Consider the following 24,275-nt stretch of genomic DNA (forward strand, 5'->3'; position numbering starts at 1 on the left):
TTTAATCAGCTCACAGTTTTGTAGGCTGTTCAGGCTTCTGCTTCTGGGGAGGCCTCAGGAAACTTACAATCATGGCAGAAGGAAAGGGGGAATCAGGCACATCTTCACATGGCTGGGAAGGGAAAGAGAGAGAGGGAGGAGGTGCTACACATGTTTTTAGCAAGCAGATCTTGTGAGAACTCTATCATGAGACAGCTCTAGGAAGATGGTGGTAAACCATTAGAAACCACACCCATGATCCAACCACTTCCCACCAGGCCCTACCTCCAACATTGGGAATTAAAATTCAGCATGAGATTTGGGTGGGGACACATAGCCAAAGCATGTCATTTTGCCCTTGGCTCCTTCCGGATCTCATGTCCTTCTCACATTTCAAAACACGATCATGCCCTCCCAACTGTCCTCTAAAGTCCTAACTAATTCCAGCATTAACTCAAAAGTCCAGGTCCAAAGTCTCATCTGAGACAAGGGAAGTCCCTTTCACCTATAAGTCTGTAAAATAAAAAACAAGTTAGTTACTTCCAACGTACATTGGGAGTACAGGCATTGGGTATACGCCCCCATTCCAAAAGGAAGAAATTGGCCTATAGGCCCCATGCAAGTCTGAAACCCAGCAGGGCAGTCATTAAATCTTAAAGCTCCAAAATAATCTCATTGGCCTCTGTATCTCACATCCAGGACACACTGATGCAAGGCGTGGGCTTCCAAGCTTTGGGCAGCTGCACTCTTGTGGCACTGCAGGGCTCAGCCCTTGTGACTGCTTTCATAGATTGGCATAGAGTGCCTGCAGCTTTTCCAGGTGCTCGATGCAAGCTGTTGGTGGATCTACCATTCTGGGGTCTGGAGGAAGGTAGCCCTCCTCTTGCAGCTCCACTAGGCAGTACCCCAGTGGGGATTCTGTGTGGGGGCTCCAACCCTACATTTCCCCTCTGCACTACCCTAGTAGAGGTTCTCCATGAGGGCTCTGCCCCTGCAGCAGACTTCTGTCTGGGCATCCAGATGTTTCCATATAACTTCTGAAATCTAGGTGGAAGCCCTCAAGCCTCAACTTTTGACCTTTGTGCACCTGCAGGATTAACACCACATGGAAGCCTTGATGGCTTCTAGCTTACACCCTCTGGAGCAGTGGCCTAAGACTTATCTGGACCTTTTTAGTCATGGCTAGAGCTGGAGTGGCTGGGATGCAAAGAGCCATGACCTGAGGCTGCACAGAGCAATGGTGTCCTAGGCCTGGCCCACAAAACTATTTTTCCCTCCTAGACCTCCTGGCCTGTGATGGGAAGTACTGCCACAAAGGTCTCTGAAGTGCTTTGGAGGCATTTTCCCTGTTGTGTTGGCTATTAACATTCAGCTCCTCTTTACTTAAACGAATTTCTGTAGCCGGCTTGAATTTCTCCTCAGAAAATGGTTTTTCTTTTCTACCTTGTCTTCCCTGTCTTCTTCTGAGCACTGCAAACTGTTCCAACCTCTGCCTATTACCCAGTTTCAAAGTTGCTTCTACATTTTTGGGTATCTTTATAGCAATGCCCTACTTCTCTTGTAACAGTTTTTTCCCTTCCCTTCCCTTCTCTTCCCCTCCACTCCCTTCCCCTTCCCCTTCCCCTTCCCCTTCCCCTTCCCCTTCCCACTCCCCTCCCCCTTCCCCTTCCCACTCCCCTCCCCCTTCCCCTTCCCACTCCCCTCCCCCTTCCCCTTCCCACTCCCCTCCCCTCCCCTCCCCTCCCCTCCCCTTCCCTTCCCTTCCCTCCTTTTTTTATTTTGAGACAGAGTCTTGCTCTGTTGCCCAGACTGGAGTGCAGTGGCACAATCTTGGCTCACTGCAACCTCTGCCTCCTGAGTTCAAGTGACTCTCCTGCCTCAGCCTCCCAAGTAGCTGGGATTATAGGCATGCGCCACCACGCCTGGCTATTTTTTTTTTTTTTTTTTTGTATATTTAGTAAAGACAAGATTTTACCATGTTGGCCAGGCTGGTCTTGAACTCCTGACCTCAGGTGATCCGACTACCTCGGCTACCCAAAATGCTGGGATTACAAGGTGTGAGCCACTGCACCCGTCCCGTATTTTCTATATTAGTCTGTTCTTGTACTGTTATAAAGAACTACCTGAGACTGAGTAATTTATATAGAAACGAGGTTTAATTGGCTTAAAGTTATGCAGGCTGTACAGGCTTCTGCTTCTGGGGAGGCCTCAGAAAACTTACAATCATGGCGGAAGGTGAAGGGGTAGCAGGCACATCTTTACATGGTTGGCAGGAGAATGGTTGGGGAGATGCTACACACTTTTTAACAAGCAGATCTGGTAAGAACTGTGTCATGAGATTGCACTGGGGGGATGGTGCTAAACTATTAGAAACTACCCCTGTGATCCAGTCACCTACCACCAGGCCCCGTGTCCAGAATTGGACAATTCAACATGAGATTTGGGTAGGGACACAGAGCCAAACTATATCAACCTGGCTTCCAAATAACATGGACTGGTTATTCATAGCCTGATGAGTTATATATTTACCATTTACTGTAAACAACAAATACCTTTCCAGATGTTATAATGGACTGATTTTTAAAATGGACTGTTACTGCTAAAGAGTAATTTTTGAAAAGTTAAAAGCGTATTGCATGCAGATATAAAATGAACATATATCAAAGGTTCATTCAGTTCAGTTAATGAGGGGATTAACCGAGGTGAATTAAAGGCAAATTTGAGGAACTGAAAACCCCCCAGGAATGCTGAAATAAATGTATCAATATATAACACAGTTGGTTAATATCCATGGAGCAATAAAATGTAATGTTTGGGGTTATCTTTTCGTCCAGGTAGAAATCAATCGTATCTTTACTGGACAAAATTTATTTACATTGCTATGGACAAGAATTACTTGGAATTACTGACAGTGAAATGGGAAGTTAGTCAAAAGTGCGTAGCCTTATTGACGTGGATATTCTGGAAACATACCTAGGAATCCCTTTTTCCCATTTCTCAGTCTTGGACAGTTTTTTCTGATATCATTTAAAAAATGCTTTTGGAGCAGTTTTTGTCGTTGAATACTCACAATTTTAGACTCTGAGATAAATGCTGTTTTAATTTATGTTAAAGCCTGAATGATATAAGTATTTGTATTTCCAGTATCTTATTTTGTTATCATGCCCCCTGCTCCCCAAAGTGGAGTATTGACAATGTATGGTTAAGGTTGTAGCATCATTTCTGATCTAAGTATTTCCTCTAATGACTATAAGGATAGCACTCTGTCTGCTTCTTAGTTTTTTGTTTGTTTGTTTGTTTGTTTGTTTTTTTAACTAAGGGAGAGGCAGGGCATTGAGTATAACTAAATATTTTAAATGAAAAGTAGAGCAATCAACAGTATCAAAAATTCTAATATTCTGTGTACCTATGTCTAAAATGAGACGGCCTATGAACTGACTCATCTTAAGAATTTTTGTAGAAAAATTTGTTAGTTCTAATTATGAATTTAATAGAATGAGAATTCATCATGTGACAGCTAAGGTAGTGGAGAATGTTTTCTACCACTGTCCAAACACTGCCCACAGAGAGGCTTCCTTTGTCTCAGGGTACCTGTACTGAGATTATAAACCATTAAAAGGACTTAGAGAGGGTCTAATAAACAGACCTCACTTTATAGGTGAAGAACCAGAAGTCCAGAGGAGACAAGTTGAAAATAATAAGACTCTTTTTTATTTTTTTAAACAAACAAACAAACAAACCTGACTTCAGATTGCTAAGTGATGTAAGCTGTTTCCTCTAATTATCTAAAAGAAGGTGATTTTGTTCTTACTAAATATGTCAATGGTAGGTCTTTACATAAGATTTTAACTTAGGTTGCTATCATAAGCTCTGTCTTTTGGTGGCAAAAATCAGGTCACTGTCACTCAAGAAGAGGGTTCAAAATGTAGATTCCCTGAGACCTCAGGTTGGGAACTGGCTTCAGTCCAGTACTTGCTTTCTGTGGCACACTTGGCCCATGATGATTGCCCTGAGCTTAAGTGTTCCTCTTGACCTTTCACCATGACATCTAACTGGCAATTTCCTTCAGGGTTTCTTGATTCTAGTTCCTGCAGCGGCAAAGCTGATTGACTGAGTTCATCATTTTAGCAAGTAATCAAACTCAAGCCACAGGCTTCTGGCCAGCTTCTGAATGGCTCTCTTTGGGTCAGGTGTTCTTTCGGGTTTGATCAGCTATGGCTGTGTGCTTGTGGAGTTGTGTCGGGTGACAGAAGATGGCAGTTGAGAGACAACTGGGCCTGGGAATATGGCAGAGTCCCCCAGAAATGGGAGTGGGTGAACAGATACTCTGAAATACGTCTACTACAAATCCAGTTTGAATAAATTAGTTTATTCTTGGTTAAAAACATTTCCTGTAATCTGCATTGTAATTGGGTTTTATATTTTAGTCTGTTTCTATATTGGAGTAAACTCGAAGTTTTTTATTGGTCCATTTTATTCTTATTTGCTTGCCAAATTTTGCCTCTTTTAGAAACACAGAAGACAGGTTTTGAGACTTGGAAAGTTTATTATGATAGCTTGGTTTTGACAATTCATGTTGAATTTTTGTTTGAAGCCAAAATGTTCCTTCAAAGTGTTTTAAAAGGAAATTCAGAAAGTCTCATTGTTCTATGAATTCCTTTAATTTTCAATAGATATTTATTCTCCATAAATTCTAAAAAGAATCCAAGTTCAAAAGGCAAGGCATTTAGTTTTAAAAATATTTATTAAATTGTTGGATTATGTACTGTCTGTTTGGGATATGACATAAGCCATCCTTGTGGGACTTTCTGACTAGTTAAGGAGAGAGTATTACTATTCCAGACAGAGGCTGCTTGAACCACAGTAGATTAAACATAGTGTAGAGGACTATTTTTTTTTAAGCATTAACAGTTCTATTTAGTTAAACTGAACATGTTAGTACCACTTTAGTTAAACATGTTGGTAGTGGAATAAGACTGTGTGAAGACGGTTTTAATGGAAATTGTATTATATTCCAATATCGTGTGGTGGTAATTACCTAATTCCTAATCCAAATTTTATTGGATCATATTTCCATTGTTCTTTCTAAGCCAGGTGATGGGAATGGATTAACAGTGTGGGGAGCAGGATAGAGGAAGGGCATTACAGGGAACTGCAGGAGCAAATACCTAGCAATGAATAACTCTTTTGAGGGTGGGTAGTAATTTAGTCTTGAAAATAATGACTAGTGTGGAGAAAAGGGAACCCCTGTGCGCTTTTGGTGGGAATGAAAATTAATGCAATCATCATGGAAACCAGTATGGAGATTTGTCAGAAAACCGAAAATAGAATTACCATATGATTCAGTAATCTCACTTCTAAGAATGTAGCCAAAGAAATTTGATCTGAATGCAGAAGAGATATGTGTACTCCCATGTTTATTGTGTCACTATTCACAATAGCTGAGATATGGAAACAACCTAGGAGTCCATTATCAGATGAATGGATAAAGAAAATGTGGCATATACACACTATGGAATACTCTTCACCCTTTAAAAAGTGGGCGCATTTGCATCAACATGGATGAACCTGGAGGACATTATGTTACTACATGATCTCACATATATGTAGATTCTTAAAAAGTCAAACTCATAGAAGTAGAGAGTAGAATGGTGGTTACCAGAGGCTGGGATGGTTAAGGGGGAGAGGGGATGGGGAGATAAATTGGAGGAATAAGTTCAAGAAATCTACTGTAAGGAATGATGACTGTAATATTAATAAATAATGCATCATAGATTTCAAAATTGCTAGAATAGATTTTACATGTTTTTACCACAAAAAATAAGTATGTGAGGTGATAGATACGTTAGCCTGATTTAATCTTTCCACATTGTAAATATATATCAAAATACATCACATTATTCTCCATAAATGTATACAATTATTTGTCAAATAAAAATAAAATTTAAAAAGAAAATAATAAATATAGAAAGTAAAAGTGGTCTTGACAATAACTGAGAAGATCAATTTGATTTAATTGGTAACACAAATATGATATGATTTTACTGGGTGCTAACCAATGTCTGTCTTACGTACTGAGAACTCATTAAACACAGACATGGTGTGACTCTTGCCCTTGACGAAGCTAGGATTAAATAACGTAGAAGATTATTTTGGTACATCTGTGGGTAAGGATTTAAAAACAAACAAAACTGCTCTCATTTTGTTTGTTTTTAGTAATGCTCTACTGTAGGCAGGGCATTACTGACGTGGCCCTTGATAACAAGTCCTGTGATGTAGGAAATAATTTCTTCAATTTGTGAATTTCTCAGTGAGAGTTCTGGGAACCTCAGATACTGCTGGGCAACCTGCAAAAGCTAAAATAGGGATTGAGATTTGTATTTGGGGAGGGAGGCATAATTTGAAGATTTAATTTGAGTAAACTTTGTGTTTGAAAGATCCTTTTTTATATCTCATACACACTAATTGCACCAGTAAACCAGGAAAAGTGTTTGCCAGTCTCATAGGCTCGTTTCAAAGATTCAAATGAGTTACCTAAAAATATCAGAATTGTGTCTGGCCCCTACCAGGGAAGTGGTTGTGTTGGTTGATGTTGTGCTTTAGCTCAGTGTTATGACTCCCTGGTACCACATAGAAATATAAATACTGATTTACGTGTTTTTTTTCTCCTTGCTAAACTAAGCTCCTTCAGGGAAGCTGCTCTTTCATCTCTATATAATCCCACCTTCTTGCTCAATAAATGTTTGCCGAATGAAGGGATAAAGTACCTCTTCTTTTCTGCAGCATTAAGCGAAGGCACTTGGTCACTCTTTCTGGGAAGGTGAGCGGAGGTGTTGTTTGCTTTGAGGTCGTGCTTAAAACTGGTTTAGTTTCCAGTCTTTTACCAGTTATGGTTTGTTCCCATGAACTTATCTCACCATTGCCTGGAGCATAGTTGCTTTCACTCTTTATCATCTTTTTTAGTAACTATTTCCGTAAGGGCGTGTAGTATATTTCTTTGGAATTTTTATCCCTCATTAAATCCCTCATTCAGCTCCTACATTTTTAGTAGATTGCAATCCGTAAGTCTGTTCTTTCCTTCTAGGTGAACCTGTTATTCTAAACTCTATTCAAATGCGTTTTACAGGAAAAGGGAAACTGGTTTGAGAGGCCAGTTTGGAAATTGCTGAACTCCCAGGGTAGTTAATGGATGGTCTTTTTTATTTTTTGTTTTCTTTTACATCTCAGCCAGCAGTTTCAAGAGAGGAGCTCTGTAACTTACCCAAAACAATCATGTTTGGCTGTAAATTGAGGCAAAGTTTGAGGAAGGACTTTACCCTTTGCATTACTCTTTTAATCTAGAAAAGGTAAGAAAGCAGTGTAGTGAAGGGAAGATTAAGTCTTTCGTTAAGTGTAGTGGGAAGTCCTCCCTTGTGAAGAGAGCTGATGCCAGTGATACCAGCTGCCAGCAGGAAGAAGCTTTAAGGGTGACTGCAGCAAGAGACTTGCAACCTTCAGTCACCAAAGCTAGAGACCATGCCTGGGGCTTTTTGACAGCAGCAGGATCCTGTTTGAAGATAGTAAAGGTTCTCCTCCAAGCAGAAGAAAGGGAGAAAAGGGTCAGTTAAACTCTGTTTATTGAGAGTTAGATATTAAAGGAAGAAAACACTAACTTTGTATAAAGGAAGAAAACACAAACTTTCTACTTTGGATTTTGTATTCTCTTAAGCCAGGCTCTAATTTGCAAAACATGCTGTTTATGAGTAAGAATGAGAAAGTTTTCAGTGTTTTTACTATTCTAATAAAATGCAGTTTTAATGCAGTGCTCTTCCCGGTCTCTCTATATTATTTATTTCTTATTACATACCGTCTTTCCCCTGAGAATCGACAACTGAACTCTAATAATAGGGTTATTAAAGTGGGACAGGGCTGCCAAAAACGAAGCGTGCCTGCTGCAATTTCCACATCGTGTGTCCATAGCGGGCAATGGCAGTTGATTTGGGCACTGTCTTCTGGTGTGGCTTCTAGGAAGCCACTGCCTATTGATCAATCAGATTGGCCCCAGAATGAAACCACTGCCCCCCTGCACCCCCAATCTAAGAGGAAGTAATAAGTTTTGAAAGGGTTGGCCCTACAAATGTAAACTTATAAAGTGGGGGCTTGCCAATGCCTTGCAGAATTTTGTGAACTTTAATCTTTTCTTTCCACAACCTTGGTTCTTATGCCCATTCCTTTTTACCCTTTGAACTTTCTCCTACTCCAGTGTGTTTTCCTTGAGAGGAAGTCACAAGTAGTAAACACATAGGAGTTTGAGTATTGCTATACCAGAATTATTGAATAGGGGAAGAGTACCTTATTCTGTACCACACTCCCCCCACCACCAGGATTCTGCATGTCATTAGGTTAATGTCTGCAAAGACTCATGCGATACTTTGCTCAATCCTCAATCGAAAGTTTAGAGCCACAGACTTTTAAGTATAATGTGGGTAATTTTTTCCTTAGATGATTTACTGTGCATGGTATGCATTGTTAACTTGCTTACTTATAGAGTCCCAGAAAGAACTTTTTGCATTGTATCTTCATGGCATGTGTCCCCTGAAAAATCAAGCCTGCAGCTTTCACTATGCATTCCATATGCTAGATCCTATAAAAGGAAGATTACCAGGGTGCTCTCAGAGGCTTTAGCAGCTATCCTAAAAAGAGTCCCTCTAGACCTTCTCAAGCCACTCGCTGACAGAATACTTACTCCATCTCACAGGAGGAAGGAGTGTCAAGATCCTTTACTCGGGAAGATAGCAAAAGCAATTTGAAACTGGAAAATAGTGAATGGATCAATTTTTATTGAAAAACAGATTGAAGTATATTCATCACCAAGGCAGAGTTGTTATGGTCAACACAATAGCCTAAAGGTATCCAACATGTAATTTGGAACCCTTTCCCATTTCCTCAAAGTTTGACGTTGGACAAATTTGCAACTTTGGACAAGTTACAACATAACCTCTGTTATGAGCCTAATGTCTTCATCTGGTTAAGTAGGGGATTCTAAACCCTTCACCCTCCACCCCTCACCCAACACGCACACATAGGGTTCTTGTGGGGTTAAGTATAAAGGCATCTCATGATGTCTCACAATCATTTATTGTCATTGAGATATTACTTTGTGTTCACCAGTGAGGATGTAGGAAGATCTTTTTAGCTACACTTCTTTGATATATTACATATTGCCTTAAAAGGTAGATATTTTATTTTCTTCCTGTCAAATGGCAGAATGGAAAGTTCCCTTTTTCAACTATGTTCCTATTTTGGCCCCTGCTTTTTGAAAGTACTTGTGATAGAAATTAAATATTCATGCAGGTGTGGCATGCCGTTTGAAGGTGACACTATCATGGGTTCTTCAATAATTATCTGGTGGTAATTTGCCTCTTTGCATCTGTGGCTATCTCTGAGGGACACTGTGTTCTTCTGATTTCTCCCATTACAGTGGGAAAGCACACAGTGCCATAAAACCAGTTAACATGTCAGAAAATTATGTCTTATGAAATTCAGTTTCTTTTGAAACTTCTTTGATGTACGAAAAGATAACATGGGCCTACTTTACAAGTAACAAAACTATTCCACTTTCTGGTAATTCAGAAGACTTCTTGGGTCCTGAATAAGTTGATTCTTTTCCTTTAAATGATTTGTGGGTAGGGACAAAACAGCATATTCTGTATTTAATTATAAGGCTTCATTTTCGTGAATCTCTCTCTTTTTGTTGATGGCGAATCTAGCCCTGCATTCAAGCTGTAAAGAGGAATAGCATTATTTCACCCACAAACTGTTTACATCAGAAACCATTGATGATTTGAGACTCAGTATTGGTATCTGTCAACTGGAGATTGCAAAACAGGCTTCCTAGGAATTGGAAGATTAAGTGAGATCATGCATTAGTAATTTCATCTAGCTTCTAGCACGGACGAGCTTGGTTACTATCTTTATAGGTATTTCTGTACCTATAGAAAGGAGGCCACCCTCCCTCCCCACTCCCTTCTCTCCCCTCTGCTCCTGCCTTCTCCCATCTTATTCCCAGAAGTCCATTCCTCCTGGACAACAGGAAGGCCCTTCCCCTTCTGTTTCTATCATAAACTGCTTCTCTGTCCTTTGGTCTCTGGAGAACTTGCAGGTTGACCTCATACAATCAACCAATCAGCCAAAACTTTTTCCTCAGACACGTTAACATCTTTCGGAAATAATACCACTTTGTAGTCAACGACTACTTGCTCCCCTTTCCTTAAAGCATTTTATTTTTGACCAGATACAGGGATTCTTAGACTCCCAGATAGATTCCTAAATAATTATACCTAGCCCAACAGGCAAAACCAATGTGTTCTATTTGAAGGCAGGGCAGTGTTGACTTTTTGGGAGAGTGGTGTTCACTTTAAGAAAATTTATTAAGCCACACAAGATTTCTGGGCTTGCTAATTTTTGAAAAAATTACTTTTTCCCCTTTCTGCATGTAGCCTAATTCACTTGTATATTTTACTTACACAGGGTCATATTTCATTTTTAGCTGAAAAAGTCTTTCATGAAATAAAACGCGGAAGCATTTTTAAGCCTTTAGGGTGATGTGGGTTAGTTATTTATAAGCTGTTTGATCATACCCTTATGTATGTGGTCTGTGGTTGTTCCACTTAACTTGCTATTGATTGCATTTTGGTAAAAATGAAAATTTACCCCAGGGTTGTAATTATTACAGTTTGAAAAATACACTTTCTTGCTTCTTTATCTTTTTTATATAGTCAGTTAGCAGTTATTTACCTAAATGGAGAGGAGATAATTTATAAAGGTACATGGTTTTAAAACTCCTGTTATACCATCAGATGCATTTGGTGTGCGATTTTTTTTATTGCCATTGGATTTGCATGCTTACTTCTGCTTGGCATTGTCTAATAGAAGCTTACTCTGAATACCATGACAGCCAGAAATTAGTTGGGAATTGGTGAAATAATGCTTTTTCTTTTTCCTACGGATACATAACAAGAAGTGAATAATAGTTAACTTGGATTTTAGGCTTTTTTTCTTATAAGCAGCTCATTGCATGAAGAATGCACTTTAATTTACATATTACTTTCTTCTAGATTGGAAGGAAGACTGATGAAGAAAAATAACAGCATGATTCAGGTAAATGGATTTTTAAATTATTTACCTTTTATGCTAATTTATATTTTCTGTGTTCTCCCAATGAAAGGATCTAAACAAACAATTTTTGTCGGCAATTGGAATATATAAGGACTATTTTGGGGATATAGATGAAATAGTCAAATACATATTACCATTTAATTAATTTAGTTATGTACATATTTTGTGCAAGTATTTATGCAAAATGGAGTATTTATAACTAATGCTTTTTTCCTACCCCAGAATAATTTTCTTCCAACTCTTTACATACATATCTGACATCAGTGTCTTCATTATTTGAGTCATATTTTTGAAGCATTCAATATTATTTTCTACAGCCTGTTATCATTTTAGGTGTTTGCAGTACAGCACTTTTGGAATCTATGTATGGCACTATATTTGGAAATTTTATCCCAAGCCACAAGTAATCATTTGCATAATCTTAGGACAGTTGCTGTTTCCATTCTTTCTGTGTAGATGAACATTGAAGATCTCTACTGTGTAACAATTTGTAGAATTGTTTTCTTAAGTCTTTCTCCCTCTTTCCCTCCTTTCCTTCCTTCCTTCTTTCCTTTCATTTATTTTATTTATTTAGAGGTAATTGCATGTATAGTGTTTAAGAATTCAAATAGTACTCTAATAGCCATTCTTTGTTCTTTTTATACTCTTATTGCCTCTTTGCCTAAAGATAGCCCTTTTCAATCCTTTTAGTTGTATTTTCCAGTGTTCATCTACCTATTTCTAAACAACACATTGTATGCTCTAAGTGCCATTTATTGATTCCTTTTAAAATCTTAGACTTATACATTGATTTCCTACTGAGGAGTTCTCTCTCATAGACCACCATTTACCCTTACTACATACCTACTTTTCCTGTCTCTTTATTTTCTTGATGCAGTCATTGTTACTGCACCCTTTACCCTTACTACATACCTACATATTGACCACCCTTTACCCTTACTACATACTTACTTTTCCTTTCTCTTTATTTTCTTGATGCAGTCTATATTTAGATAAGTATTAATGTCTACTTTATTATGACTATATATTTTTGTGGCTGAGCTCTGTGGTATAAGTTGAGATGTCTCAAGCCATTCTGCCTCCCAGTTGGTTGTTTGTGAACTGTTTTTTTGTCTCTGGAAAATGTTTCATTACTTTTCTTTATCTCCAGAATTCTGCAATATTGGGACACCTCTCGTTGTTTTTGATGTTCATGGTTCTCTCAGCTTGGAAACTGATGTCTGTCAATTTGTAAATTTTCTTGTACTATTTCTTTGATAATCCCCCCCCCCCATTCTCTCTTTTCTCTTAGTCTGTTAGTTGGGTATTTGCATCTACTGTTTGATCCTCTAATTTTCTTAAGTCTTACTCTTAACTATTTTCCATCCTTCTGTGTTTTTCTTCTGCTTTCTGAGAGGTTTCCTTAGTATCTGTTGAATGTTTAATTTCTGCTAGCAGGTTTGTAATTTTGAATTTAATTTTTTAGGGTCTATGAATATTTTGTTTTAAAAATTGGAATCCTGTTTTTGTTTCATAGATGCAATATTTTCTCATTTTTTTGAGAATATGAATTGGACTATTTTGCTGTTTTTTCCCGTTCTTTGCACATTTTCCTGTGTGTTCCCTTTATCTTCTCATTTTGATCACTGATTTTAATGTTAAAGGCTCTTCCCAAATGAGTGCTGGGGATTTAGTTGTCTGTTCTTACTTAAGAGTAAGATAATAAAAAATGGACTGCAAATTTGTTACCTGATTGGCTTCACTCTAAGGTCTTTGAGCAGAGGCTTTACTAGCCATTTCAGTAGGTAATTATCATGTATCAAAATCTGTAGACTTTTTTCCTTGGACCTTTCAGTTTATCCAAAAAGGAATTCTTTGTTTACTTTGTTTGTAGGGTGTAAGCCTACCTGTAAGGATTTGGGGCACCACAGAGGAGTGAGGAGGAAGGGAGCCAGAGGTCTCACCATCCAAGCCTGAGAATGCTTAGATCCAGTGCTTTTGTTTCAGCCTTATCTGGAGTCTAGGTTTGAAGTCTTGCTGTATCATTTTCTCCAGAGGGTAAACTGCCCCTTCTTACAGGGATGTAAGGATGTAGGGATGGTTTGTTTGGCTCTACCAGGTGAGGGAGAGGATCTGGGGTTCTAACTCCCTCCCTTTCTCCCTTCTTCCCTCCCTCCTCCCCTTCTTTGCTCCACACAAATTTATCATCTTACAGTTCTGTGCGTCAGAAGTCTGATGGCAGGTCTCACTGGGCTAAAATCAACGGGCCAGGCGCAGTGGCTCATGCCTGTAAACCCAGCACTTTGGGAGGCCAAGCTGGTGGATCACTTGAGGTCAGGAGTTCAAGACCAGCCTGGCCAACATGGTGAAACCCTGTCTCTACCAAAAAATACAAAAATTAGTCGGGTGTAGTGGTGAATGCCTGTAGTCTCAGCTACTCAGGAGGCTGAGGCATGAGAATCGCTTGAACCCTGGAGGCAGAGGTTGCAGTGAGCAGGGATCATGCCACTGCACTCCAGCCTGGGCGACAGAGTGAGACCCTGTAGCAAAACAAAACAGGTGTCCACAGGCTGCACTCTTTTCCACAGGCTCTAGGGAAGAGTTCCTTTCCTTGTTTTTATTTTTTAGCTTCTAGCTGCTGGCTGCATTTCTTGGCTCCTGGCCCCTTTCCATCTTTAAAGTCAACAATGGTCAAATGGCCTCATATTGCATTACTCTGACTTCCTTTTCTGTCTACCACTTCCACTTTTAAGGACCCTGGTGATTATACTAGGCCCATTCAGATAATCCAGGATAATCTCTCATTTGTTTTTATTGTGGTAAAAAACACATAACATAAAATATATTCATTTTTAAGTGTACAGTAGTGTTAACTATGTACACATTGTTGTACAAAAGCTCTCTAGAACTTTTTATGTTGCAAAACTGAAACTCTATACCCATTGAACAGCAACACCCCTTTAGCCCGACTGCCCAGCCTCTGGCAACTACAAACCACCTTCTGTTTCTGTAAATTTGGCTACTTTAAGTATCTCCTATAAGTAGAATCATGTAATATTTGTCTTTTTGTGACTGGCTTGTTTTACTTTGCATAATGTCCTCAGGGTTCATCCATGTTGGAGCACATAAGAGGATTTCCTTCTTTTTAAGGTTGAATAATATTTCATTGTATGTATATACCATGTTTTCTTTATTCATCTGTCATTGGATGTGTAGGTTGCATCCACCTCTTAACTATTGTGAGTAGTGCTTAAGTAAACAGGGGTGTGCAGATATCTCTTCAAGACCCTGCTTTCACTTCTTTCAGATGCATACCAAAAGTGAGCTTACTGGATCATATGTTTTGAGGAACTGCCATAACTGGCAGAAATGTGCCATTTGACATTTCTGCCAACACTGTACAAATATTACAGTCAACTTCTCCACATCTTTGTCAACACTTGCTATTTTCTATTTTTGTTTTTGATAGTGGTCATTCTAATGGGTGTGAGATGATATCTCATTGTGGTTTTGATTTGCATTTTCCTGATGATTAGGAATGTTAAGCATCTTTTCATGTGCTTATTGACCATTTGTATATCTTCTTTGGAGAAATGTCCATTCAAATCCTTTGCCAATTTTTAATTATTATTTAGCTTTTTGTTGTTGAATTGTGGGCATTCTTTATATATTCTGGATATTAACACTTTGTCAGATATATGGTTTACAAATATTTTCTGTGGGTTGTCCTTTCACTTGGTTGATTGCTTCCTTTAGTTTTTAAGTTTGATGTAGTCCCATTTGCTTATTTTGTGTGTTTTTTTTTTAACCTGTGTTTTTGATGTCATACCCAAAAAATCATTGCCAACTCCAATGTCATGAAGCGTTTCCTCTATTTTTTTTTTTTTTTTTGCTAGGAATTTTATAGTTTCAGGTCTTAATTTTAGGTGTTTACTCCATCTTGAGTTAACTTCAATTTATGGTGCGGGGTAAGGGTCTTTTTTTTTTTATACACACTTCACCACCCCCATCTTTTCAGTCTTCCCTGCTCCCCTTCTGAGGAACCAGAAGCTCCATCATTTCCTAAGCGTTTTGTTGCCTAGGTTAGTGCTGGAATTATAGGCATGAGCCACCACGCCTGGCCTGAAACTTTAATTGAATACTTTTAAGCTAATGTAATGGCAAAAGAGTCCTAGTTTTTGTTTGTTTGTTTTATTTTATTGCTGTTTTAGTTGATAACTGCTTTCTTTGTGCCTATGTTTGATTATTTACAGATGTAGCACCATTTCTTACCGATAGAATAAATAATGATTAAAAGATGGGAGGGTGCGGAGGGATGCCTGGTCCTAACTAAGTCCTTAGGACTGTTGAGAGTAGTGGATTGTTTTTGTCTGTAAGAATGGTTTATAGAATTAAGTCTGTTAGTTGGCTCAAGGTATCAGCTCCCCAGCTTGACAGCTGGAGAGCACCTGTGATTTTTATCCTGGGGTCCAGGGATAGCTTTAAGGAGTTAACGATTGTCCTGAAATTTAAGTGGAGAGGGATGGAACAGGCTTAGTTTTCATAGATACTCAATACTGTAGGGCGTATATGATCCTGAAAAGGGTTGAGAGCCTAATTCTTATAGATTATCATGGGAAAAAAAAAAAAAAGAAAATGTTACTGATTAAATTAAATACGATCGAACAAAATATACTGCCTTTCTAGCTACCATTAGATTCCATATTCTTCCACACATAAGTACAAATTACTACGAATGAGGCACTAAATGAATAGCCCTCTTTGTTCCTTAGTACAAGACATTGTCTCTAGCTTCCTGATTATGCTGCCAGGAAATGTGTACCATGTACACATATATAACTATAAAAGCTGTTACTTATCAGGGTAATGTTTTGGCCCCAGAGAGATCATAACATTTTTATAAGTCAACTTGTAAAGACGATAACTCAGTAGTTACCTTTGTTTTCAGTTTGAAGCTGAAACTTCAAACTTATACTTAATTTATGATAATCAATTATTTGTTGGCAACTAAAAATAGTAGATAATTATATAAAAGGAGAAACACCTTTTATAGTCATAGGGCTAAAAACTTTTAATTAGAAAAGATGGAGTAAGCTTTATGTTATATGTATATATTATACTACTGTAAAAAAAATACAACAATTAAAAAGCTAGAAAAGAAAGAAAAAATGGGAGGAGGTAGGGAAGGTTCATTATGAATTCTTTGTTTCCAAGTTTACAAGTACTTTAATCCTTTTATTTATAGTGAACTGCACTGAATTTACACAGTCTCTCTCAGCTTTAGAATTTTGTGATTCTGTTTTGAAGTTGTTAAGCTGAAACTGCTTCTTTGTTCCAGGCACACCACTGAGTTTTTTGGGATGCCCAAAAGTGTATGGTTTGGAAACATGAAATAGAAGACGAGACCCTGCCTCAGCAAGTATACCTGAGACTACTTTTAGAGGAACCTGTCGATAAATGCAAAACAGCAGCCGTTGGAGGTATGTATTAACAGAGAACTCTGATTGAAGCTGATGTGGCCCACTCTGCTCTACTCAGTCAAATGGAGTCATTCTCTGGGAATGAGCTCTTCTCTTGAATCCCACTGTTCATAGGACAGAACTCTCAGGCCTGAAATACCTGGTGTCTTTCTGTAACTTTGTCTGTGTGGTGGGATATCACTCGTCACTCTTTGATGAACTCTGATTCAGACCCTTGAGTGTCCTTCCCAGTGCCTCAAGGACATTAGACTCTTGTCACATGAAAGTGATAGCAAATTTCTAATTAAAGGCCTCATTGCCTTCTTCCCTGGGAGTAGAGCAGTCAATGTCAAAGCTCAGCAAATGTGTCTCATAAACCAGCTGTTACTGGCTTTACTTTTCCCTGAACATCATCAAGGTCATTTCTGATTGGATACGGTTGTATCAGATTGATTGGTTCCCTCTTAGTCATTTACTTTGACCTGCTTGTTTCTTGACCCCCGTTAAATATTTACCCCATTTTCTTGGTTTTTAGCCTTTAATTTTTATCTCCTCAACAATGTATCATCAAGATCAGGGACACCCATTATTTCATATCCATTATTTCATATCCTGTGACCTTTGGTGGATGTCTGGCTTTGGATGCACTGGCTCTCTTGGTAAGGCACAGCCTATGTTATTGTCATATGTCACCTTGATCGTTTAGGATTTTTGTAGTCTTTTTTTTTTTTTTTTTCCGTCTACCAGTGAAGAACACTACAAATGTACCTTGTGCTGAGTATTTTACGTGTCTTTGTCACACCGTCATGAAAGCATTAAGCGAGTCCCATTTTGCAGATGAGGAAATAAGGTTCCAAGTGGTTAAACAACTGGCCTGCTATTCCCAGAGAGTAAGTGGCAAGAATGGAATTCAGCACTGAGTCTGTCTTAAATTGTGTACCATAGAAATAGTATGCCCTACTGTATTCCCTTTTTGAAGCAGAGTTTTAAAAATATTCTTATGCAGCTGGGCATGGTGGCTCACACCTGTAATCCCAGCACTTTGGGAGGCCAAGGCGGGCTGATCACCTGAGGTCAAGAGTTTGAGACCAGTCTGGCCAACATGGTGAAACCACCTCTCTACTAAAAATACAAAAATTAGCTGGGCATGGTGGTGGGTGCCTGTAGTCCCAGCTACTCAGGAGGCTGAGGCAGGAGAATCACTTGAACCTGGGAGGCGGAGGTTGCAGTGAGCTGAGATCTTGCCACTGTACTCCAGCCTGGCCAACAAGAGTGAAACTCCATCTAAAAAAAAAAAAATTCTTATTCTTGTGGAATTTTAATCTTCTTTTTTTCAGCTTTTGCTACTTTCCCCCCATTTCATGGCATTTTATTTGGTTTATAATTATAACACTTAATTTGAATCATTAAAATTAAACATTTCTAACTTTTATTATTTTTATAATATCACTGAGAATGTATTATTGGTATGAGACGTTATTAAAATATGCCCTCTTTCTCACATAGGCTCTGATGTCTTTACTGATTCTATGTTTTCTGAGTTGATTATGAGTCTAGCATGGGAGACAGGAGTGGACTTTTATATTTCTAATATAGTCCTACTAGTACAGAGTTATTGAAGATGACATAGAAGAATGATAAGATTTTGCCAGAAATATTCTCCCGTAGTTCACAAAGTTGTTTTAGAACCTGAATTCTTTAAAATATAGAACATCTATTCAAGTACTTAGTTTTGGCTCAGTGACCACTTTCAATGTGTACAGCTGGGAAGTTGCCTTATATAGAAGGATATAAGTTTTAAGTTTAAGAATATATGGTGTCTGATTTTTTTCAATAAGGGGCTAAATAATTTGAAATTTCTATGTATTTAGGCTTCTAGAATGTTCTCATTAAATTAGTGGATGTACATACTGAAAAATATTTTAAATGATCCTAAAAATCCTGAGAGATAGATGTGGTCAACCTCACTGAAAGATGAATACACTGAGGTTTATAAGATTATGAAACTTGCCCAAGCTCATGTGATTAGAAAATAGCAGGGCCAGAATTGAACCTAGATCTGTTTTTCACCAGCAATGTTTCTAACAATTACATTGCCTTGCTGATTATACACAGTGGTGACATTTAGATCATAAACATGTCTAAGAATTTTCTTATGTTTAGCATTCATACAAAGGCAGTCCTAAACAGCTAAATAAGCCTCATCCTCACAGAAGCAAAAGCTTCTAGATGGGGTTGGTGTTGTTCGTCAACGAGGTTTTGTCAGGACAGTGGCAATTCTGGTGAATGATGGACTGAGCCACTCTTGAGAACTGGATGTGTCTGCTTGGGCTGCATGCCATTTCCCACCCAGTGCTTACCACGCTGTTAGCAGCAATTAGGGTCGACTCACCTTAGCAGTTGCATGAGCAGCTGTTTCTTCCAAAGCAAGTTGGGACTGGAATTTTGCCACACAATCACACAGTTAAGGACAGCTCTGGCATTTATATATGAATCTCAGAATTTTAGGTACACCATTTCTTTTCAGTAAATAAAATTTCTTTCTGCTTTTAAGTGTCTTTTCCTGATTCTACATAGAAAATTTGATGAATATTCACAGCCATAAAAAAGAATGAAATCATGTCCTTTGCAGTAACATGGAAGCACCTGGAGACCATTATTCTAAGTGAACTAATGCAGGAACAGAAAACCAAAAAGCACATGTTCTCACTTATACGTGGGAGCTAAACATTGAATACATAAGGACCGGAACGATAGTAGGGAATGCTTGAGAGAGAGGGTCGGGGAGGCATGGATTGGAAGACTAACTGTTGGGCACTGTGCTTACCACCTTGGTGATGGGATCCTTCGTACACCAAACCTCAGTAACACACAACCTACCCATGTAACAAATCTGCACATGTATCTCCTGACCCTAAGATAAAAGTAGAAAAGAAGAAAAATATAAAAAACATTTATTTAAGTATGAACAAAAAGGAAAAAAAGAAAATTTGTTAAATATTGAAAAGTTTAAACAACAAAATAAAGATTAGCACTCAGATACAGCCATTGATAATATTTTGGTAAAGATGCTTCCAGCTTTTATTCCTATGAATATGTATGTCTTTTTAAAAATGCAAACTTAAAATCTTAGTGTTCTATATCCATTTTTACTTAGTATAATTGCAACATTTTTCCTATGTGCTTAAATGTTCTTTTCCAACATACTTTTAGTGGCTATAAGTATTCCCTTTGGGTAATAGCGTCAGTGAATCCATTCTATTAGTAAACCTAATCCTCATTCAGTTTAGCTTAAAACCTCTCTAAAAAACAAGAACATAATTGCCACTAGTTTTCATAATGATATCCTAATGATACTTTCAGATATGATGAGAAAATCTGGTTTCGATCACTTCCCCTGTCACATCATGAAATGAACCTGACTTGAAGTTTCCCAGTACAAATGCTGTGCATGACTGTAGCATGGAAAAATTCTCTTTTGACTGGGAAACTTTGAATATCTATTTTTCTTTCTCTGAGGTGGCTCATCTGTGACAAGTAACTTCAGTGTTTTCATACTTAGATGAAACTTCTCAAATCCTGATTTGCAGGTGATTTGGCTCTCCTAGTTGACTTTACTACTTCACTAAACCTTTTTTCTACTCCTAAATATTTCACATGGGCCAAACCCTGGGTCAGCAGCTACACTTACCTGAGGAAACCCCAGGTGTCATGAATGAGGTTAGAGAGAGATGCATAATGTAGTATTAATGTGACTTTTCCTGAAACCAAAGAGTTCTGTGCTCCTAGGCATTAAAGTTACCAAACTGAGAAGTTGATTACAACTGAAATGGGTAAACATGTAACAGAAGCACTCTACTCAGAAAAGGCTCCTATGAAGCTAGGACTATGACTTATTATTACTTATTGTTCTCTTAAAGACTATATTAATTAAATCACTATCATCCTCACCAAACCATTACTTTTCAGACATGGTTCCTTATTTCCCTTGGGATTCCATAGTGTCATGTGGGTAGGTAAGGGGTGAGGGAGGAGGACAAAGCCTCCTTATTGTCAATAATTGTCCTTATTGACAATAAGGAGGACCTCCTTATTGTCCCATCAACCAGCAGCTCTGCCTTTTATGTTTTATGTATTGAACTTCCACAAATTTTTGCTGAAAGAAAGGACTGCTGCTTAAGGGAGTAAAGACTGTGAAAATCACTGGGGCATTGTAGATCCTACGGGTGGATGAAAAAGAGATGGAAAATGGACGTCCAGACAGCATTACTTCCAAGTTTCCATTATGCTTGTAATTCTTCTGCAGTGGCACAGTCCTTCTGGGGTTTAATATTTACCATAGGTCCTCTGGTTGGACTTCCCATAGATTAGCCTGCTTTTATGATAGTGGTTTCCATAGAGACTCCTCAGAAATGTTAGGGTTAGGAGAGATGAAAGAGTGATAGCCTTACAAGTATTGGTGGTAGAAAGTAACCTTTTAGTGATCAGAGCAGTGAGTAGTGGAAGGTATAACCTGTTAAAGGCCCACAGGAGACTGGTTTCTATATTCTCGTTGATGTGTATTACCCAGTAGGAAGATGCACTTTCCATCAGAGTGATGTGGTGTATGAAATTCAGCCAGACAGTCTGTGAAATCTTCATTATCTATTTCTAGACTCATTTAAAACATTTTCGGTGGGCTCTCTCTTTTTTTTTTTTCTTTGAGACGGAGTCTCGCTCTGTCACCCAGGCTGGAGTGCAGTGGTTGGATCTCGGCTCACTGCAAGCTCCGCCTCCCGGGTTTACGCCATTCTCCTGCCTCAGCCTTCCGAGTAGCTGGGACTACAGGTGCCCGCCACCACGCCCGGCTAGTTTTTTTGTATTTTTTAGTAGAGACGGGGTTTCACCGGGTTAGCCAGGATGGTCTCTATCTCCTGACCTTGTGATTCGCCCGTCTCGGCCTCCCAAAGTGCTGGGATTACAGGCTTGAGCCACCGCACCCGGCCATGGGCCACCACGCCCGGCCAGGTGGGCTCTCTTAAATTGAAGATTTATATTGGTAAATCACAGAACCAGCTACTCCCAAATAAAAAATTTTAGTGTTTTCGTTCCACAGCTCAGTTCGGACTAGAGAATTTTCTCCAAAGATATTTTTAACCAGCAAAGAATGAGGAACTAACTAAAGAGTTTGCAATGGCTAATTTACAATTGGTGCCCAGAATCCTTAACCACAGTTAAAAATCTTCGCTTTATTTACTGGACAGTTGGTGCAGGGGTATCAATGTATGAAGATCTTAATGTTAATATATATTTAGTTATTCAGAGAATGAGCTTAGTCTTGAGGTGAAAACTGGAGAGAAAATTCTTGCTTTCTTCATCAGGAAAGGGGTAAATTATGACCAACTTGCAAACATAACAGGACACATTGGTGTCAAATAGGGCCTGAGCTGTTTGTATACGAATTGTGTATATGGCTACAACTGTTGGGGTGACATTCAACAAGATGTGAATGAATGACACCCCTGGAATTGTGCAGTGCTGCAGCCCTGGGTATAGCCATTTATTCTGTTAGTCATTTATCTAGTGAATGTCTCTACCTTATGCCTGGCACTTTCCTAGGTACTAGACCACAAGAGTGGGCAAGGCAAACAAACGAGATCATTTCTCTCATGGAACTTACAGTCCAAAAGGGGTTGGGCAGGGTCTTCAGGGAGACAAGTAATAAAGAGGGAGGTAAACAGTATTTCAAATATGATGCTAGAAAGAAAATAGGGCAACAGAGTGTTTTTGGGTAGGAAAGACTATTTTAGATCAGGTCTAAAATGTATGACCTATGTTCTTGTGGGCTATTTACTTCTTGTACTGCGTATAAGTTGGTGAATTTTTATATTCACCAACTCTCATTAAATAATTCAGAGAAAAGGTAAGATTTCCTCCATCAAAATTGTGTTTTATAGAAATTAAACTTTATCAAGTGCCACATTTCAGTGGTAAAAACTGAGATAACTTCATTTCTTAAGTAGTTTGTTAAAGTAGAATTTTAAAACAATAATAAATTGCTGGACTATAGCATATAAAAAGAAGTTTTCAGTCCATTCAGGGGAAAACTGTAATATACTGCTCGTGAAGGTTGAAGAGAGAGAAGTTGGACTGATTACCTTGAGCACCTTAGACTCATTGTGACCCATGTTGAATGGATCACTAAGCCTCACTGATTTTTCCCCCCTTTTTTCCCCTTTATATATATAATGTCCTTTTTCTCTGTTTCTTTTTGTCCCTTTTCACTACTCTATCACCACTCTAGTGAGGTCCTTCTTACCACAGGGTCGTCCATTTTAATAGCCTTTCCCTTGGTATCTCTGCATCTGGTCTAGCTGATTGGTTAGTTTTTCTGATGCCACATTTATAGTTCTATTCCCTTCTTAAAAGCCTTTACTTTACTCTCCACTCACTTCAGAGTGATAAAGGCCAGACTCTTTAGCTTGGCATGTGAGGTCCTCCATGATCTGTCCCATTGTGTATTTCCAACCGTATCCCTGCTTTTACTCAGTGCAAACTTTAGGCTCTATCCAGACTTTCTGTTCCCCTTCCTGTTGTGCTTTTGCTCAAGCTGCTATCTGGAAAACTCACTTCTTTCTTTCTTTCTTTCTTTTCTTTTTTTTTTTCTTTGCCTATGTAAATCCTGTTTGATGTTCAGAGTCTAGTTTGAATAGATCATCTCTTCTTTCTTTCTGGCTGCTTTAAAGATTTTGCTTTGTTTTTAGGAGTCTGTGATTTGCTTATATCTAAGTGGGGAAACTTTCTCCGCCAACTTTTCCTTCCCTCCTTTTCTTCCCTTCTAACTTCCTTTCTCCCTCCCTCCCTTTTTTCCCTCCCTCTCTTTTTTCCTCCCTCCCTCCCTCCCTCCCTCCCTCCCTCCCTCCCTCCCTCCCTCCCTCCCTCCCTCCCTCCCTTCCTTCCTTCCTTCCTTCCTTCCTTCCTTCCTTCCTTCCTTCCTTCCTTCCTTCCTTCCTTCCTTCCTTCTCCGTCTGTCTCTCCCTTTCTCCCTGAGAATCTTTGGGTTTTTTGGGCCTAAAGATTGCTATTAGGAATATTTTATCATTATTCCTTAGAATAATGCCTCTTCCCCATTTTCTTTAGTATTTCTTTCTGGAAATTGAAGAAGACATGTTGGACTGTCTCACTCATCTTCCACATCCTTCTTTCATATTTTTGATATCACTATCTTTTATGTTACAATTCTGGACAGTTTCTTTGGATTTGTCATTTGGTTCACCAGTTCTTTCTTTAGCTATTTCTAATCTGCTGTTTAAGCTGTCCTTGATGATGGGGATTTTTATATTTTTAAATTTTATTTTATTTTATTTTTATCCTACTGTTTTATCCCCAGAGCCTAGACCAAGGTGTAATACTTAGTACATAGGTGCTTAATAACCATATGTTGAATGAATTGACATGAGTTTTTTATCTTTTAATTTTTAAATACCATTTTTGGTCCCTTTTCAAGTAAACATGCTAGTTTTTTCAGATAAAATTTTACTCCCTTTTACATTTCTCTTATTTATTGAAATATATTAAATATACTTATTTTATGCTCATAATTCTAGTATTTGAAATGTTGCCAAATCTGATTCATTTGCCTGTTTCTGTTGGCTGTCACTCCTGGTCTCTTATTTCCTTGTATTTCTATGATTTATTGACTATGGGCTCATATTCCTTGGA

General features: G+C 38.5%; 1 protein-coding gene across 3 annotated transcripts in view; it reads left to right on the forward strand.

The window, feature by feature from the left end:
* Positions 1 to 24,275, forward strand: part of LOC105480969 (sphingomyelin synthase 1) — a 310,632-nt gene that overhangs the window by 144,161 nt on the left and 142,196 nt on the right. For all 3 annotated transcript variants that reach the window (XM_071069547.1, XM_071069545.1, XM_071069546.1), the window contains exons 5-6: positions 11,076 to 11,118; positions 16,454 to 16,595. The gene's annotated coding sequence lies outside the window, so the exon portion shown is untranslated. The remainder of the gene's footprint in view (positions 1 to 11,075; positions 11,119 to 16,453; positions 16,596 to 24,275) is intronic.

Source organism: Macaca nemestrina, chromosome 9 (genome assembly GCF_043159975.1).
Source record: "Macaca nemestrina isolate mMacNem1 chromosome 9, mMacNem.hap1, whole genome shotgun sequence".
Taxonomy (NCBI): Eukaryota; Metazoa; Chordata; class Mammalia; order Primates; family Cercopithecidae; genus Macaca; species Macaca nemestrina.